Raw genomic sequence first — 20,010 nt, 5'->3', positions numbered from 1 at the left:
TAAAAAAATTGATAATTGATTGAATCAGAGTGCAATGCTTTGTATAAAAAATACAGATCTGCAACTTGTCCAGTTAAAGAACAAAATTTTAGTTCTAGTTCTATTATATGTTCTAGGAAATATGGTGGTTCAAAATATCTAAGTTTTTTAAAAAAACTGCTGACCTAACTAGACTTACAAATAATTCTAAAAATCACATGAAAAAACAAAAATTGCATTTGGGTTGCAAATACATTCAGCTCTTTCTGACTTCAAGTCCTCCCCACCTACTTTAACAATCCTACAAGCAAACACATTCTTCTAAAGTCAGATAAATAAGAAAACAAAATGAAATGAATTTTATACTTAGAAGAAACCAAAGATCATTAAGTCCTCCACTTTCTATCTACAGTGATGGAAGTGAAGCTCAGAAAGGTGAAGTGACTTGTCCAAGGTCATGGAACTACCAGAGGGGACTGAGGGTGAAGGCTCTGACTTCCTGCATGGGATTCTTTCCATTGGTCCATCTTCATTCAGCTACACCCACTGAAGAGTCCTCAGTTACTTAGGCATCCTCTGATTGTTTTTATTTCTTTTTAAGTTTTCATATATATTGCTTTTTTTTTTTTAATTTTTTGGTCCCACCGCTGGCTTGCAGGATCTTAGTTCCCTGACAAGGAATCAAACCCACGCCCTTGGCAGTGAAAGTGCAGTGTCCTAACCAGTGGACCGCTAGGGAATTCCCTCTAATTATTTTTAGAAATTGGAGATTTTTATTACTGATTTCTTTTTTTCAGTGTTTTTATTTTCTTGACTTTTATTCTAATATAAATATTAGAATAGGAGAGTGGTATGTCACTACGTTGGCACCCAGAACTGGTTCAGCTTATATGACAGTCTAGATGAGGTTCTGCTTTCTTCTGTGCTCCATTGCATGCTTTCTAATATTAAATCAGACAAAGAAGATGATGACCATCCCATAGATATGAGGATGCAGATTTTGCTAGAGCCTCTAAACAACTAAATATTATTTAACCAACTGATTATCAAGCATTCATTCATCCCCTTGTTTATTCATTTATTCAACTCCTAATGAATCAGTGGGGATACAACAATGAATGAGACATAATCTCTGACCTCAAATGGTTTATAGTCTAGTGGCTAGTACAATGAAGCAAACTGATAAAACCACAGAAATACATTTGATCTTTGGGGTAAGCATTGGGTACCATGAAAGCACTTGCAAGGCACCAGTCTTTATTCTAAGTAGTTCACATGTATTAGCTCAATTAATATTCACATGTGTCTGAGAGATTGGTATTATCATTTTCCCCATCATACAGATTATACAATGGAAACCCAAATAGATTCAGTAAATTTCTCAATAGTTATATAGTTACTAAATCAGAGCTTAAAACTCCTAAGCTGTCTGACTGAAAAAATCCAAGTTCCATATTACCTCCGTGCAATCAAAGTATTTGTGTTTACTATTGTATCTCTCACAAGATTCTACAATATATGTTGTTATTTGTGTACATGTGCCATTTTTCTACTAGATTCTTAGCTGCTCAGAGAAAGGAACCATATTTCATGTATTTGGGACTTACCTGCACTATCTAGCATCATGTTTTGGGAATAACTGCTTTAGAAACAAATTAAGGAGCAAATGACCGCTTCTCTTTAATTGTAATTTAAGAAAATGGATGAATAATATCAAATGTAAAGAATTAGACAAACACACTGGGCCAAATTTGCAAATTCATTTTGTAATAGCAAAATGTAGGCTCTTATCGTAATGCAGGATGATCTCAATGCTCAAAGAATAATCCTGTTCTATTGTTAAATCGAATAGGGACGTCTAATTAGCTAAGCACAGATTTTTCTTTCTTTTTTCCTCCCCCAGAAACCCATTCAATTTTTAAAATATTCAAAATTCCTAAACGAAACAATTTTAATCATCTACCTGTAAGTTGGTAGCATTATAGGAAATTGACAGCCTGGCATCAGAGTTAAACACCCTTTTAATTCTTCTTGCTCCTAATTTGTATCATTAGCGTATCTTAGTCTGTCAAAGTAATCAAAGCCATCAGTGGGGGAGAAAAGGTGACTTGTACGTACGACTATCATGTATTTATTAATATGATTATTTAAATCATTTAGTTGGCAAGAGCTTATTTGTAATGAGTACAGTTGCTGACCACGTGTATATTAGCATCTTTCCACCATGGCAAAGGTCCTATCTGCAAGTAAGCAGGCTGTAACTAGCATCAAGGAGTGATAAACACAGCTCTGAGTAATGTGTGTTCTTGCACTCTGAGAGGCTACAATGCAGTGTTGGGGAGGAGGCTTTCTCTATAGTACCAGGTGGGGGATTATGAACACTTACCTGCCTTATTCTCCTCTGCTTTTCATGGCATGTGTGTGATTTAATGCCACCACTGCAAATCTTCTGGTATGGCAAACTGAGTTTGGCCAGTGCCAGTCACTAGAATTACAAAAGCAATTTAAAGAAACTAACATTTGCTTTGGGGTCTCTAGTATGGACTACTTTTTCCTCTTTTTCCTGTCCATTGCCTGATTCCCAGCAAAAGAAAAATACACATATGCAGGCCTATGTGTATAAACTATACATATGAAAATATAGAGTCATATTCATAGATGAGAAACACACACTTACCCATTTAGAATTCCCTAGGAGGAAAAGCCTAACTTAATAGAATGCAGTGTTTTATTTTTAGTTTTGAGAAAGTATTCATTAAGGGTAAAACAGGAAAGACGATCAAAGCACATGAAAGAGAAACTGTATTCTTTGTACTTTCCTTGTTGTCTTGACTGAAATTTAGTCCTCTTCACCTCTTGCCCCACTGGATTCACTAACCTCCAATTTTCTTCTCCCTATTGTGCTAAACTCAAAAATGTGCCTAGAAACCAAAGAATAAGGTTGCCTGTGACTTACGTATGTTTGGAATAGGGAATTACTATAGCTAAATTTTCTCAGATACTTTTGAACTATTTTTCCCCCTCAAGGAAAGGGAATCTTTTTTTTTTTCTTGTTTCTCCCCCCTCCCCTGCCCCGTTGTCCATTTAGAAGCTGCCTGAAATAGGCACTGTGAAAACACTGGGTGGCAGCTCCTCTCCCTTCCAGCCACCAACACAGGAATGGTCATCACGGGTGCTCCATCTATATAACATATTATTTCCCTGCTTTTGCTTGCTGCGCTGAAACTCCAAATTCCACCGAAGCCTGTTCAGTGGAGACAGGGCAGTGCAGAGCAGCAGAAATAACAGATTTTCCTAAAAGCATGTGTCACAAAGCAAAACCATGAGATTTCCTAGGTCAGCCAAAACATGAAACCTGGAAGTGAAAAATGTCCTGTTCAGTGATCCAGTCAGTGGGATTAAGTCACAAAATTCCCAACAGTTGTTTTTAGTAATCTTACTCATGATTTTCTGAATACAGATGTATATCTTGTGATCTGGTATCTTTTTCTCCCTTCCACATTTAGTTCCGTGTACCATCATCATTTATTTATATGAGTTTCCTTTAATCAAAGTATCTGTAAGGGCTAGCATCTGGAGTCTTCTGCCATACTCTTGTTCCTTCCCTTTTACTCTATAAACCACCCCCCACCCCCACCCCATTCAAGACAAGAGTTTATGTTATGGGGCTCCAAAGTACACACGGTACAGCTTGCCTGCTGGGACTCAGCAGTGTCCCAGCGCAGAGCTCACGAATCAGCTCCTTTCTAAACTCCTGAGCACTGCTGGATGGAAAATAAAGGGTTTTTTTTTTCCCAATTAATTTTAAAGATTAAAAAATATGACAATGCAAGGCATTCAGAAAGTAATTAAATAGGCAATGTCTGACACTATATATATTGTAAGCAAAAAAACGAACAAAAAAAAATTGCCCTTACGCAACTTTGTAAATAAACTATACTTCAATAAAAAAAAAATTCCCATATGGTGTATCTGATATAAGATATTTAATTAAGAAAGCCAAAACCATTTAAAGATCCTGAGATTCCATCAGGAAGAAGTGGGTACTTTAGGCATCATGAAACATTGTACATAAATGGGAGTCAGATATCTGTATCTGTACCTGTATCTATATCTAGTCTTTTTTATTGTTGATGTTATGCCACTAATAGTCTTAAACTAAAAAAAATAAGTAAACAGACAAACAAAAAAGCAAATAAATAAATACATTCAGAAGAACAAAGGCAGGTTTTCTAGCCAAATAAATTCACCACAAAGTGTTCCATGTCCCATAAAATTATTATTTTTTTTAATCATCAACATCCCTAAAAGAGCTAATAGGAGCAATGTTTCTTCAATGTTAATTACTGCAAAATTAAATAAGACAAACGAGTTAAAGTTAAGGTACAGTCTCCAAAATCATGGATAACAGTTAGAAAAAGGCTGTAAGAATTTATTATTCAAGTAATTTTCAACACAATAAGAATTTACTAATAATTTTTTTCTTTTAACATATATTTTTTGAGTATCTTCTATGTGTTAGACTTTGATATGGGTCCTGGAGATTCAGCAGTGCACAAAATAGAGGAAGCCGTGCTCTTGGGGCATACTCCTGACACATCAGGCATCTGTCTCTAATTCTAAATTAGAAGGTGAGGTAACCATTTCTTATACATCATTAAATTGTCTCGTACCTTACTTTCTCATTGGAGGTGCTCCCAATTTTGGTTTAAAAATAAATTAATTACTAATGCCTTTGACAAGGAGATGCTTGCATGTAAAAAGCAGTATGCCTGCATGTAAAATGATCAGCCAAAAGATTTTTTTAAGATACACAATTATAAAGAAAAACTGTATTAAAGTCTGTTATTGTAATATGAATTATAACGTGTAGCATTTTGATAGCACATTTCTAGAGTATTAATACTTTGCTTACTCCTCTGCCAACAATTTAACTTAATATTTATAATAATATACACAGAAATTCTAGCATTTTACTTTTACCAGAAATTCAATGTTGAAGTTTTTATATATAAAGTGGAAAATCTTGCCCATGTGACTCATACATTGTGCCTGTGACTTTAATGCCTTTAACAAGACAGCCTAATGGCCCATTATTGTTTTTAACATGCCACCTTAAAATAACCTTTCTGCAAATTTTCTGACATATTTTATCTTAGCCTCCATTTATTTCATTTATATTGACCCTGGTCCCTTTAAAATAGCTGGTTTTTGAGAAACATTGGAGTAAGCATACCATTTTTGCAAAGACTTTCGGATTCTTCCAGTAATTTCACGTTGATGCTGCTTAGTTTTATGGGTAGCAATCTGCTCTTCTTTTGGAATCTGTCAAGAGCAGGGAAATACGCGTTAATCATTTACTATAGGAGCCTGTACTGCTCCAAATGTCCCCTATTTCAAGATGACAATTGGACACTTATCAGGAATTACCCACATCCTCACAGGTGAGGAGCTGGCTGTGCAGAGTTAACTGCGAATGGCACCTCCTCATCGGATGCTGCTCTTAGTGACGTCAGGATGGACCTCTACAGGTTCTCATGTCAAAACAGGGCTGCCATATACATATACTTTGTTTATGATGTACTATAGGGACTGTTTCACTTCTAGACTGAGTCTAAACCCACACTCAGTTCCAAAGGAGCAATGCAGTTTTTCAAGAGCCTTTGGTCAAGAGCAATGCCATCTGCAAAAGACCTCTTCAGACTAGAGGTGAGCCTAGTAGTGGAGGGGGGCCAGAAAAACCATGGTTCTAAACTGGACAAGTAGTGTTGTGGGAATTCAGCGAGAGACTGAGTTGGGTTCTCCCTCAAAGATGTAAAAACACCTCTTCGACTGATATTGTGTGAAGCTGTGTGGTCCCATGAAATCATTAAACAGAAGCCTTCTGGAATAATTTTCACCAACTGAATGTCTTTACATTGCTGCTACCTTTGAGACTCTTATCTTCTCTTACATTCTGACCTAGGTTCATAGTCTTTTAATTTCTCATGCCATCTCTAGTAGGTAGGATTGTCAATCGGGGGCAACCCTTCCACATTGCTCTTAGAAATGCGAATCCCAGAGTCAGCTATTTAGAATGCAAATATTGCTTTTCTAAAATATACCATAAGTGAATCATTCTTAGTGTACAAGCCAGGTAGAACACCCAAGAGAAATACATATATTATTTCTTACTTAATCCTGCATCATTCTGTCTCTGAAAATATACAATTTTCTATTCTTCAAATTTGGACTCATGTTATCCCCAAGATTACTAGGTTATGAATAGCGTAATTTCTATCACATGTCCAGATATATGTTTCAGTTTGAAAGAGACAGAAAAAGAACAGAGACTTAACACATCTATTCATTTCATTCTGTCTTTTCACATTTCATTCATATCTATTTCATTCTATTCAGCATCAAGAGTTTCAAACTGGAAAGTAAAGATTTAACATGAAGTAAAAGATAAATTACAATATGGAGTGGTAACTTAGTGTCAAATTAAAATATTAAATTAAAAAATCCCGAACACATGAAAGTTTTTGTAATGTGAATTCAATATTGCAGTCAAATATGCACATAAAGTGTGAGAGGTAAAAGAATAAAGGTTATGAAAGACATTGGAACTTTGGGTCTTTACAAATTCCTCTGGATGGCTTTTACATAATCTTACTAACAAGGAGAATCAAAGAGTAGTTTAAATGTTATTCCCAATGAGTACATGTAATTCCAACACATACTAGGGTCTCAAAAATGTTGTTGAATAAATTAAAGAGTGAATAAATAAATAAATAATAAATAGATGGTGAAATAGTTCAGGAATGGTTGTTGTTATCTGGATTTTATGAGAAATTGTATCTGGGACTTGAATGAAAGAAATCAAAAATAGATGAAAGAGGAAGGTGCTATATTGCCATGTGGAGTTGAAAGTAAGGAAGTCATCTTCAGCAACTGAAGTTAGGAAAATAGGGGCGCATTTTTAAAAAAAAATATGTAAATGATATATTGAAAGTGATATTCAGGAAAGATTAATTTGGTAGAATAAGAGTATAAATTAGTAGAAATTTTCTGTTAAATGATTTGATAAAACATATCAAAACCCTTTCATCTGAGTGTTAGTATCTGCCTGACAATCCAAATTTATAAATTTATTTTAAGGAGATAATTGGATATATTAAAGAGTGTGTGATTGGAGAGACTCATTTTAGTATTGTTTTTAATGATGAAAGACTGAAAATTGAACAAACTGAATGAACAAACAACAGCCAACAGGTTAAATAAACTCATCCATAAAATGTGTAAATAACATTAACTTTGGAAAAAGTGCTCTTCCTATATTTACTGCAGAAAAAACAAGTTATAGAAATGAATTATTATATAATCCAGATATTAAAACTATATACATTTCTAGGTTTGCTTTTTTCTGAGTTTTTTCATAATGGTGCAGTATGACTTTTTCATGGTATTCAATTATTTCCTCGCTTTGAATTGAATCTGCATTTCTAACATTCTCTCTCACTTTACCTATCTATCTGTCTATCTATGTATCATCTATCTGTTGGCTCCAGTTAAGAAGCACTTGTCCCTAAACAAATATTGCTCTTTCTTGTTTCAAGAATGCTGCTCATTTGCCTCCTCTATGATTACTTACCCACTATGATTTATCTATCAAGGTGCTGTTAAAGCCATCCATGATCTTTCAGGCTAGACATGATTTCATTCTTCTCAAGTCACTTTGACCATAGGAGAATCCTGATGTCTGCATCAGTAACACAGATGTTACTGTGTTACTCTACCCCAACCCTTATCTGCTCCAGTTTGAAGTAACCAAATTCTGCTCCCTGAACCTCAGACTCTTCATGTTCAAAATGGGGCCACTAAGTACTAATTCACAGGGTTGTTGTATAGGTAATGTGTTTAGAGCACCTAGAATACTAACATGGTTAAAGGGCTCTAGGCACATGAGTTCTTCCTCCAGGCTGTGTGTATGATAGCTCCCTAACTGCACCGAAGAGTGTTAAAGGGTGAATGAATCTGAATCTTTTTTCCCCTAGTAGTGTGATGCAGCACCATGTACTTAGCAGTTGTTCAAAAAATATTTGTTGACAGTGTGAATAGAAATTCACCACAGTGGAATTTAAAAACAACTTTTAAATATCCTCTTGGGAGACATACATAAAATAGGGTATTTCCAAAAATATATATTCTTTTCTCTTTGCCAATGTCTTTATCTCTCTAAGATAACAGAAAAAAATGTTTGCTAATGCTGTGGGAAACACAAAGCAGTAATCTCAGCAAAGTGGACATTATTGATTTTCTAGTTGGTCACCTACTCAACTGGTCAGGCCAATGGTAAGAACCACAGGTGAGAAAGGAACAGGCTCATTAAAATACCACAGAAGTCAGTGATATTTTAATGAGCATATACACTTTATCCAAATTATGAAAATAGCTTACTTTTTAAGAAATGAGTTTCCTTAAAAGAGAGTTTTCCTTATTGATGAAATGAGTGTGTCAGCTTTGCTAATTGGCTAAAAATTGCTTTCTTGGGCAAGCTGAGGTGTTGTTGGGGAAATTACTGTGGAGGCCCTTTTTTTTTGGTTATGTCCAGGTATTTCTTTAAGGCAAGCAAGCAGGCAAGTAAGGAAACAAACAAAACATCCCTGAATGAAGGGAAAAGAGATTTGTTTCCTGGCTTTTCTGTTAATTACACAACAGATAGAAACATTTCAGATCAAAGCAGACAACTGTAATCTTGTAAATTTATGTTTCTTTAATTGAGAGTCAGTACAATTTAATATTCTGATCACCCCAAGGTAAAAAGTATTGTTACTCTTTTTAGGCATTTACTGGGCATAATTAAAGGCATTACCTGGATAAAATGGGCTAACAGCTTTAGAGAACAAAACATGCTTTGTTGGAATGAATATGAGTATATTTGAAAAAACACTTTGTTCATTCACTTGAGAAACTAACTACAAACTAAATTGGAAAATAATTGCAAGGCCTGGCTTCCACATTTAATCAGTGGCAGCTATTGGGCTTTCAGCCCAATGAATTCCGTAACATTATTAGTAATTGTAGCATCACATGTCACAAAACAGGCTAAAAATAATAGCAATGTGTAAATCTCATTGCCATGAAGCCCCCAGTGCCAAGGCATTTATTTTGCATCATATCCTCACCAAAAAGAAAAAAATCAAACCCCAAACAGATCAATAGAACTGTCACTGAGTCATCGACATTTCTTAACTCTGTTCCCTTCCAACAGATGCAGCACTTGCTGTTGCTTCTGGCTGCACACTCCCTCTTGCCTTGGGAGCTATGGTATTTGCTGGCAGTTGTAGGAATCCGAGCAGGGTCTGACTCAGTGTCGCAGAGGCCAATGTATCATGCACCCTGTAGGTAAGGAGAACTGCCAACAAAATGTTCTTAATTCACAATGGACAGATTATGAAACTGAAACAGGAGCACAGAAGCTGTGTAGGAGGATGAGGGAGAGGAAATGAGGAGTAAAAGAAGGAAGAAAGTGGCAGATGTAATTTTTTTTTAATGATTGGTACTGGGTATTGATAAAGCACTAATGATTGGAATGATTTAGCCATCCTTTTTAAAAGGCAAATTTTTTTAACATCTTTATTGAAGTGTAATTGCTTTACAATGTTGTGTTAGTTTCTGCTGTATAACAAAGTCAATCAGCTATACATATACATATATCCCCATATCTCCTCCCTCTTTTTTTTTTTTAAACATCTTTATTGAAGTATAATTGCTTTACAATGGTGTGTTAGTTTCTGCTTTATAACAAAGTGAATCAGTTATACATATACATATGTTCCCATATCACTTCCCTCTTGCATCTCCCTCCCTCCCACCCTCCCTATTCCACCCCTCTAGGTGGTCACAAAGCATGGAGCTGATCTCCCTATGCTATGTGGCTGCTTCCCACTAGCTATCTATTTTACATTTGGTAATGTATATATGTCCATGCCACTCTCTCACTTCATCCCAGCTTTAAAGGCCCATCTCTGGCTGGAAGGTGAAGAGATGTTATGTTGAATTCTGGAATAAGGAAAATGTAATTATTTTCATCTTTCTTTTCTTTTTCTCTTTTTTTCCTCTCTTTCTCCCTCGCCATTCCCCCCTCCCCAATTTCTTTCCTTCCATCCTCCTTCTTCAAAGTATATAATCACTTAAGCAACTTTTGGCTAAATCTTTTTGAAAGGAAGAGAATGTTTCATTGTGGTGTGTGTGTGTGTGTGTCTGTGTGTAGGGGCACAATTAAAGTAAAATTTTCTGAACTGTCTTTGCCAATTTTAAATCCATCCTTCTCCTGAAGGTTTTTAATTTTGCCATAAATCTATGTAATTCTTTACCTAAGCAAAATAATTTAAATTTTCAAAACTTATAGGAACATGTCTACTTATAATAGTTTTTCATGTCTTACTAATTGAGATTTTTAAATATTTTTATATGTAAGTAGAAAAAAAAGAGAAAATGATGACTACATCAACTCTTTCTTAGAATAATTAAAATAACTTTGTTCAGTGGCAACAGCACAAATTTAGCCTTTGACAATGGGAGAAAAAATGGTGCACCCTTATTTTACTAAAGCAAAATCTTGTTACAACAGACCATTTGTAAAATAACAGAGCAAAATTTGAATGTCTAACATAAAGCCTGCATGAATTGTTTTGTGTTTCTTGGGTCTGGATTACATAAATCTAAATTATAAAATGATTTGATGCATAAAATATTTAGCAAGTTATTGTGCTTTAGAAAGAAATCATTTAAACTAGTGCTACTTTAAAAGACTCTTCCAGTCTACAGTATATCAAGGATGTGAAAATGACTTTATATGTTAGAAAATTGGCCTTTAACGAGAAAAAATATTAGTCAATTCTAAGTGCAAAGCTATTAACTGGCTGATTTCTCATCCCTGACACAGGATGTCATCCTCAACCTAGGGCCTGGCTGTTCCGCATCCTGTGGGAACCACAGGCTTCCGAAGATTCCTTTTTACAAATAACAATCAGTTCAGATAGAGGAGACACAAGGAGAGCCAGTTAAATCTTTCACATCATTACCAGCCTCATTGTTTTGCAAATCAGTAGCATAAAGTAGAACACGTGCATGAATCCTCTTACAGGTTTCTGAATGCTAGGGATTTCAAATATGTGAATCCTTTTGATTAGCAGTAAATGGATAAGCCACACGAGAAATCATTACCTTTACCAGCTAAGTGGCTAGTTTAAAGATTACAGGTTACAGTTTGAATTCATCAAGGTTTGTCCATCTAAAAGGATGAGCCTTTCCCCTCTTCATATGTCAGACCGTCATTATCATGAAGTCTGCCACATCTGATCACTAGCTCACTTGAATAGCTCAAAACTGCATTTTGAAAATATCCTATTTATAGTAGAGGTATGTAGAGTAATCCAAAACACTGCTTTAACACGCTAACCCTCTCTTGGCAAGAAATTCTTCTTGGGAGACTCTAATTTCTGAAATGATGAAGTCCTGAAGCTGAGTGCCAGAACAATGGGATAAAAAGTGATTTATCTGTATTTTAACTAGCTGTTTTTCCCCCTTTGTAATTTACTTTTACAAATGCAAATTATTCATTTTCTTCAGTAGGTCACTAAGTTGATCATATTTCACTTATAGGTATTTAATATTCTTTTCCTTGTAATGATTTTTCAGTACTATTTTCCACAAATGTCAAAATCCTGAGTTGTTTATTTGAAATGCTGTTATTGCTCTAACAATGAGCAGCTCTAATTACAGAGCACAGTGAACTAGGCAGCAAGAGCTTGCATCCCAAATATTACTACTAATATCAAGACATATGAAGAGTCCTAGTAACTTCTTTAAAATACATTTCTTACTTTCTGGTTGCATGGATACAGACTATTGTCTTATTTTTGAGGGGTTGCTATAAGCTCTGGGGTAAAGAACTCCTTACCCTTGTTTGTAATCTCTTTTCAAATCAGGCTTCATCTCAGTTTAAGCAGAGAACTCACCTGAAGCTTATTGCCCTGTAGTTGCTGAAGACTACACTTTCTCACTTAACTCAAACAGTAGCACAGAAAGCAAGTTGGCACCGACCCTCACCCTCAGTTGTTCTTGTGGGCACCTCACTCTCACTTTTGTTTGTTACGCATATCCAAGCAATAATAGTTACAGGGAGCACACAAGGAAAGAAACCGTTTTCCCCTCCCACTCCCCATCTGTTGTGGAAAACACACATGTTTTTCCACCACAGGTTTAGAACAACCTCATGTCCTTGGAGCACAGACTCCGACTACGTTGTAACAACAGTGCGAACCTTCCTCCCACTCCTCAACCCACAAACCTATTTTAAGGCTGCCTTCTGAGAATAACCTTCACTGTGATGCTGTTGGAGCACAAGCTACCATGTCAAACAGCAATGGCATGAGACTAACTACTCCTGGAGAACCAACCATGATTAAATAGCTCCATTAAAGAGCTCCTCTTCAAAGAGTAGTGACTACAAGGCTTACATCTATGGGTTGGAATGTCCTCACTATTCTTCCAAAGGTAAATGACCCAAAATTATTTCTTACCAAAGCAAGGCCTAATTTTATAAATTTTTAAAACTTAAAGTATTTAAAGTTTCCACTAAATATTTGCTGATATTTTTACCCCAAAAATGAAAAGTTATATCATTTTTTGACTTATTGCCTCATCCATAGACTCAATGATCAGAAATTACACATGAGGGATAAAAACCACTTAAACGATGTACACAATGATGTACTCAACGATGTGCTGAGAAAATAGCTGATTCAGTAATAAAGCTAAATTAAAACTCAAGTTGTCTCTCTCTCTGAATAGCACAAGGGATTTAAACATACTGTGACATGTGAGAAAAATTAATTGGGAGCCTCTGATTACAGAGGTAGAAATCCAAAGCCCTAGAATCTTTTTTTGGCTTAATCACAGGTAATTTGTAGAATCTTTCCAAAATTATTTTTAAACATTTCTCCATACTAAAATGGACTCCACATTGATTTAACTGTCATTCGTTTACTTAAAAAAATACATTTGTTACCAAGCAACTCTATGGCAAGTTTAGGAAAACAAGATGGATATAGTTCTTTTGGATCTTGTTATTTATTTTATTATAATACATTTTTAGTATCACTCAAGAATATACATAAATGATAATGCCTGAATTAAAACACAAGGCATACAACTTCCAATAACTAATAATGTGCAATTTATGTTGTGATTAGTAATTCTACTTCATAATTTAATTAATAATGAAATTTTGAGACAGTCAAATAAGTGACAGATTCTACATATAACGTTGTTCACAATTAAACAAATTTTTTTACTATGAAACTTGAAATTAATCACCGAAGACATCATAAGCAAGAATTAGTACATGGCACCCCCTACTGATTTCACTGGAGGCAAAAGAGTTTAGAAGAATGGGGCCGCATCCTTGATTCTATTGCACATAATATCAGCTTATTTAAGTAATCAGGGGAAATAAAAGACGCTTAATTTTACATAGGCTAAACTGATGGTAAAATCTTAAGTTCTGAAGAGAGAATTAAAATAATAATTATTTTATTTTATTTTTTCAATGCAGTTCTTATCTGAAAAACCACCTCTTGATAGCTACACTTTATGCCTCCACTTAAGCTTCTTAAATCTTACTTTTTCATAACTAACTCTTCACAGATAACCCTTTATAATTAATTTATTATAACTAACCCTTCGTAACTGAAGGATACGTTCATTGTCCTTCACTGGATTTGCTTACATCCTTCCACTGTTCGGTACCTCTGAATAGTGCTAACTGTTGGACATAGTGTAGACTGGTTGATGCTCTCCTTTTGCCTCCCTGAACTCGGAGTGGAATTCCCTTGTAGCTGTGTCTGTAAAGAAGATTTAAGTTCTCATCTCAAAGGTTTATTGAAATACGTGAGTTACAAGGGGATAATGAGAACTCACCAATGGAGACCATCTCAATTAAACAAAAATCAGTTTATATTAATATAGCAGTTAATTATATATGTCAGAATAACTTGAAAACCTTTCCTTTGTATTTATAGAGAGCCTAAACTTATATGAAGTAAAGTATTAATTGTGGAGAATTAAATGGAGAAATAGAGATCTATATGAATGTCAGTGGTGGTCTTGTTATAAAATTTAAAAAAAATTAATTAGTAAGAAAACAATGAAAATTTTCAGTGATGAGCATTTTATTCAAAGTTAGAGTGGGGATAATTTGTATCTCAATGTCATTCATCTTTTTTTTCTTTTACCATATTAAGGAGAAATATGGACCAATTCTCAGTAATATTTTGGATACTTAGAAACCCTAGTGGTTTATGTGAGTTTACACTATATAAACTTATGTACCCCAAAGAACTTGTAATGCTAACGGCATTTATCAGGTATTGTTTATAAAGGATGTGAAAAATAATAGTCCATCTGCTATATTCCCTTTTCAGCAGAGGAATCATACAAATTAATGTTGGCCTGGATGTAATCCATTTAGGATGACTCATGAGAGTAATAAAAATGATCTCTTTCTTTTAAAAAATTCCTTAGCAAGTATTTGTCCACTAGTTATTTTTATGCTTTTTTTTGTAAAGTCCTTTAACTTTATCAAATGCTTTATGACCATCTGGGAAAAATACCTAATGACAGGACCACCATCATCAACAATAATATTAAACTTATATTTATAACAACCTAAGCTTATGCTATGTTAATTATAAGAGAGAAAAAAGAGTATATGAAGATGCATCAACTATAAAAATAAAAGAAAAATGAAAACTAACATTTATTGTTTACTAACAACTTCTGAAATATTATCTCCTTTTGATTTTCACAGTATCTCTTTGAGACAGATGCACAAATTAACCCCATTTTATAATGGAGAAAACAGAACCTAGAGCATAGAAAACCATTCTGAGGTCACACATCTAGGACATGATAGAGCTGGTTCTCAAACCCTGGTCTGTTTTCTGAAAAACTTATGCCCTAAATCACTATGAAAATTGTCTTTTCGTAGAGGCTGGTAGAAACAAGCCTAGATAATGAAGTGGTATGGAATGACAACATTTTGTGATTAAATGGATTTTATTTATTAATTATGAAAGTCACCTATGCACAATACTTTTTAATATCAGTAAAACATACATACCAGGTACAGTTTATGTTAGTTCTCATCCATAAGCCAACAGTTTTTCCTCTAATTTTTAGGGGGAGAATACCAATTGACTTCTATTTAATTATATCCTTATATTTTCTGGTACATGACAAAATGGAAGACTGAATAATCGCTTACAAGTAATAAGAAAAATAATGCATCAACCCTTCATGAGTAGGAACTATTCCTAAGTCTTAGAAGGATTAGAACATATGCAGTTTTGGGAAATACTTCCTTTCATAGACATATGGCCCTTTCTTCATTTTTTCTTCTATTATAAACATTTTTTCATTGTGTTGCATCCTCCCTTTTAAAAAATAAATTGATCTACCCCTTTTCTTGTTTTGTAACTATCTCCTTTCTTTAATTTATTTACTACTAATGTTATCATAGTGTAAACAATTGAAGCAGAGGAACAAAGATTAGAGTATATGAAAATTTGATTCCGAAGTAAAAGACTTTGTTTGATTGTTTGGATGACTTCGTTTTGAGCAATTAAAGGATTCGTCTTACTCTTCCTTACTAGATAGAAGTATTATACAGTAGTAAAAGTAGACTATGGGTTCACACAGATCGGGATTTAAATTATAGCTCAACAACCTACTGGGTATAAACATTTGAACAAGTAATTCTTGTGTTCTCAGTCCAAATGTGCATTGGAGCTAATGATACCTACGTTTATTTTTTATGCATTGAAGATAATTTACATATTTAATTAAACTTAAAAAAATGTATTGAGTGCTTACTATAGGTCAGGTACTTTTCTACCAACAAAATAGACAATTAACTCACTACTTGCAGAATTTATATCTTAAAGAGGAGAAAAAGAAAGTGAATAACTGACATAACTAATAAATAAGTTATTCTTATGTTAGAAAGTTATTTGGAGAAAAAAGTAGAGCAGGATAAAAGATTTAGGAGTGCTGGGTGTGGGACATACTACAATTTTTAATGTGCAATGTTAGGTAGGTATCACTGGGAGGGTGACAGAATTGAAGAAAGTAAGAAAGATGGCTATGTGGATCTCCCAGAGGAAAGAGTACAGCCAGTGCAAAGACTCCACAGAGGAAGTGCCTTGTATTAGAAGAAGAGGAAGCAATGTGGTATGGAAGAGAGCAGAAGATAACTCACAGACATTAGAGAGGGATACAGGTGATGTAGGGTCTTGCTTACAGAGAAACACTCAGTAAATACCACTGTAAATGTATTTAGATAAAAAAAAATGTTAGGCTTACCAACAGAAAAAATATTGTCCTGTGACAAAAAAGTAAACATAGCATTGTAAATATTTATTTAATACTGACTGTGTGTCGAGCATTGCACTGATCACTAAAAATCATTCTCTCATTTATTTGCCATGAAAGCCCTATGTGTGATAATAATATCCATTATACAGATGAGAAAACTGAGGATTTAATAGGTAAAGTAACTTGTCCAGGATCACACCCTTATTAAGTGACAGAGATGTTATCCATTACCTTAACATGATTTCTTTTTGTTTAATATTAAATGCACGTATCACTTTGCTCCCTTCCAAAACCTTCTTGTCATGTCCTTTTGATTTCCAGATGAGCCGTTTACTTCCTTTTACTTCTCAGTTGGGCTCCTTTGAGCTCTCTATCATTATATCCTTTCCATAAAAGGCATTCAGTGTACTGGTTGCAGAAAATAAATTACTTTTTCACCAGCTCTCTTCTGTATTCTCTTTCACAAGGGACTGGATTTAATTGTCCTCTAGCTATAATTAGCTCATTGTGCAGGGATTTTATTTTAAATGTGGCCAAGCAACAATTTTGTGATTTCATTTCCTAAATCATATATTTTAGGTCTCCTTCTTTTTTATTGTTGTTTTATTACTGCTCACGGTATTCTTACTTGCATTAGCATTGATTCACTCATTTACTGTATTTTGGATATTTCTTTTTCTCTGAATGATTTTACTCTGTTTTTTTTAAAAAATGTCATCAGTCTTTTGTTGAAATTTTTACTTAATAATATGCAAATATATAATCAGATTTTAATGTTGGCAGTATGAAAACAAAGCCTACTTTTAGGGACACACATGGAATAAAGGTATAATTATCCTGTGTTCAGATGACATAAATAAAACATTTTTTCTTTTCAAAAATTATCATCTATTCCCTATTATCAATTTGATATTTTCAAAATTCACCATAAAAGGAACACAGGTTCTAATATATCTTCTAAATGTAGAATGGGATTTGTTGATCAAAACATACTATACCAAGGTTAATGTCTATAAATCATAATGTCTCCTTATTTTTCTATTTCTGTATAATTTTCAACATCATGGCTTAATATTTATATTCACCCTAATTTCACCCCTCTTGTTTCTAAGTCTATATGCTAACAACAACAAAAAGCATTCAAAACTTATTATCAGAGAATTCAAACTTCAAGAAAGTATAAAGATCCAAAACTATGAAATAATTTACTTATCAGAAGCATACAAGTGGTTGTTTGCTTTTGAGAGTATTTAGATAGTTGAATTTTCTACTCTTAATCTGCTTCTTTTAGCATGGTATGGACAAACCCAAGTTTTTATTTCCTTAGGCAAAGCCAATATGATTTTTCAGTATACTGAGGGCTATACCCAGTGCAGCAGATTCAGAACCTACAACTTTCAACACAACTCCCTCCTCAAGTCAGTATACAAGACTTACAAGTGCAAATGAGATTCGCTGCAAATCCTGATCTCCACTCAGTGACTCATGAATCCAGTGCCCTGGTATCCGGCTATTAGAATCATCGACTAATACAACTTTCAGGGTTTAAGGAAATTAAGAGTTCACATGATCCAATCATTTTATGTTACAGATGAGGAACTTGGAGTTCTCATAAAAGAAGAAGCTAGTCAAATTTATTTGTGACCTTAATCTTAAAACAGTTTAAAAATTGATGTCACATAAATATGTAAACCAGAGACATTTGTTAAACATTTGGCATGTGCAAGGCACTGAAGTATCAATTAAACCATGGCAAATATTCATGATTTAATATTGAAAAAATGTGATTGTCAGCAAAATAAATCTCTAAAGTTATTTATAGTTCTCAATAATAGAGTACACAAAAATCACAAAAAAGTGATTTTTTTGCGGATGATTTTTGTGAATTTATTTCCTATAATGTAGGTATCTATTAAAACTAGGTGTGGTGAGAGGTGAAAAAGCCAAGGCATTATTGAGAGGAATCAGTGAAAACTGAAGATCTAAAAAAGTAGCTTAAATGTTCAATCAAATACTTTACCCAAAGGACAGAAACATCTATCATGTTACAAATGAGAAAGAAAAAAGCGACATGATGTATCAGGAAGGAAAGAACTTTTCTAAAAAGGAGGACTTTAACTATTTCATGCCACTCTAACCCTATAATCCTAATAGAACATTGAGGGTAACCCCTGTAATATAAAGAAATTAAAGCAACCACACAAAAAAGCAGCTATGAAGTAATACCAACTGATTATCTTCGTAAAAATATTTCCCTTTTTAAAAAAAAGAAATGTAAGGATTTATCCTATTTTGATCCTAAATGTAAGGATTGTCCTATTCTGACATACCTTCTGTAGCCAATCACTATTTTGTTCTAAGATTTTTCAGCATCTTGAATTAAATAAGGGATGTTCATGAGAGATATTTGTTATTCAATGGCTCTTAATTGGTTTGGGGGAAAAAATCAGTATCAACTACTGGTAGAAATTCCACTTGATGGTAGAAAATGAGCCAGCTGTATATTACAAATTGTAACTAATGATTTGAATTTTTTTCTAAGTAAAATGAAGAGTTTTATTGTTTTTCTGCTATAACATTAGGCTTTGTTTTACTTTGTTTTGTTTATTTTGTTTTACATTTTTAAGTGTTAGGAACTTCACCTGACAAATTAAAATTTTTTAAGTTAAATAAATCTCAATTAATTTTACTTCCAGTATTTCCCAAAACCCATAAATTATCACCTCTATTTTATAGATTAGGAAATTGATCTTCATAGATTAACTGATTTATTCAATATTACTGAGTTAGTTTGTTAGAATGAAAAAAATCTGAACCTTAGAGACCATGCTATTGCCACTATGTGAACTTTCTATTTGTCACATATATGAGAATGTCTGCAGAGTAAAAATATGTAGTCAGTTGGTAATGACTTCAACTTCATTTTTAGACAAGCTTTTCAAGAAAGATAGTTAACTTTTTACATTTCCTAAAACAATATCTTGGAAAGAAATGAGCTTGTGTTCTTAATTCTCTGACCCACAGTGACTGCAGGCTCCAATAAAAGCCTCTTGTCTTATAGCAGCAGAAATGCAGTCAATGTAGGTTACTGGTCATTCTCCCAGAAGATTAAAAGGGTAGTTCAGAGTTAGGGAACACAATTAACTGCTAAAATAAAACTTCCTTCACTGTGGTACACAGTATGTGTCTGGCATGGAAGCAAAATGGAAAAAAAATGACACTTTACATGTGTTAGAAATCTAGTACATTTTAGATTATATTTGACTCAAATGATTTTTCTTTTGTACAACACTATGCTGTCTTTTTTGGATCTCTTTCAATTTGAGAATATTTTGGTTTGTATGTATTATTACTCATAAAAGCCAAAGGTCACTTATTTTTTAATATCTAAATTAATATTTTCCTTTACTCAATCATTGAGTTTTATATAACAATTAGTCAATGTGGGACACTGTGCTAGGTTCTAGGAATACAACTGTGAAACAGACTGACATTTCTTGTCCCCAAGGAACTTGTGTTTTACTGGTGGATACAGACCAGGAAGTGGTTCAGTACGACATGGGATAAAGATGGTCAATAGAAATATATGGAATCTATAGTTGCTGGGAA

The 20,010-nt window shown here is 34.0% G+C and overlaps 1 long non-coding RNA gene across 1 annotated transcript in view; it reads right to left on the bottom strand.

Moving 5' to 3' along the window:
• Positions 1–559: 559 nt before the first annotated feature.
• The window catches only part of LOC309635320, a 29,960-nt gene continuing 10,509 nt past the window's right edge, over positions 560–20,010 (bottom strand). Inside the window, exons 2-3 of the long non-coding RNA XR_014248762.1 lie at positions 5,216–5,304; positions 560–2,464 (exon numbers count right to left, since the gene is read on the bottom strand). This is a non-coding gene — a long non-coding RNA (uncharacterized lncRNA). The remainder of the gene's footprint in view (positions 2,465–5,215; positions 5,305–20,010) is intronic.

This window comes from Balaenoptera borealis (genome assembly GCF_965194805.1).
Source record: "Balaenoptera borealis genome assembly, chromosome: 9".
Lineage (NCBI taxonomy): Eukaryota > Metazoa > Chordata > Mammalia > Artiodactyla > Balaenopteridae > Balaenoptera > Balaenoptera borealis.
This window is presented reverse-complemented; position numbering and strand designations above follow the sequence as displayed.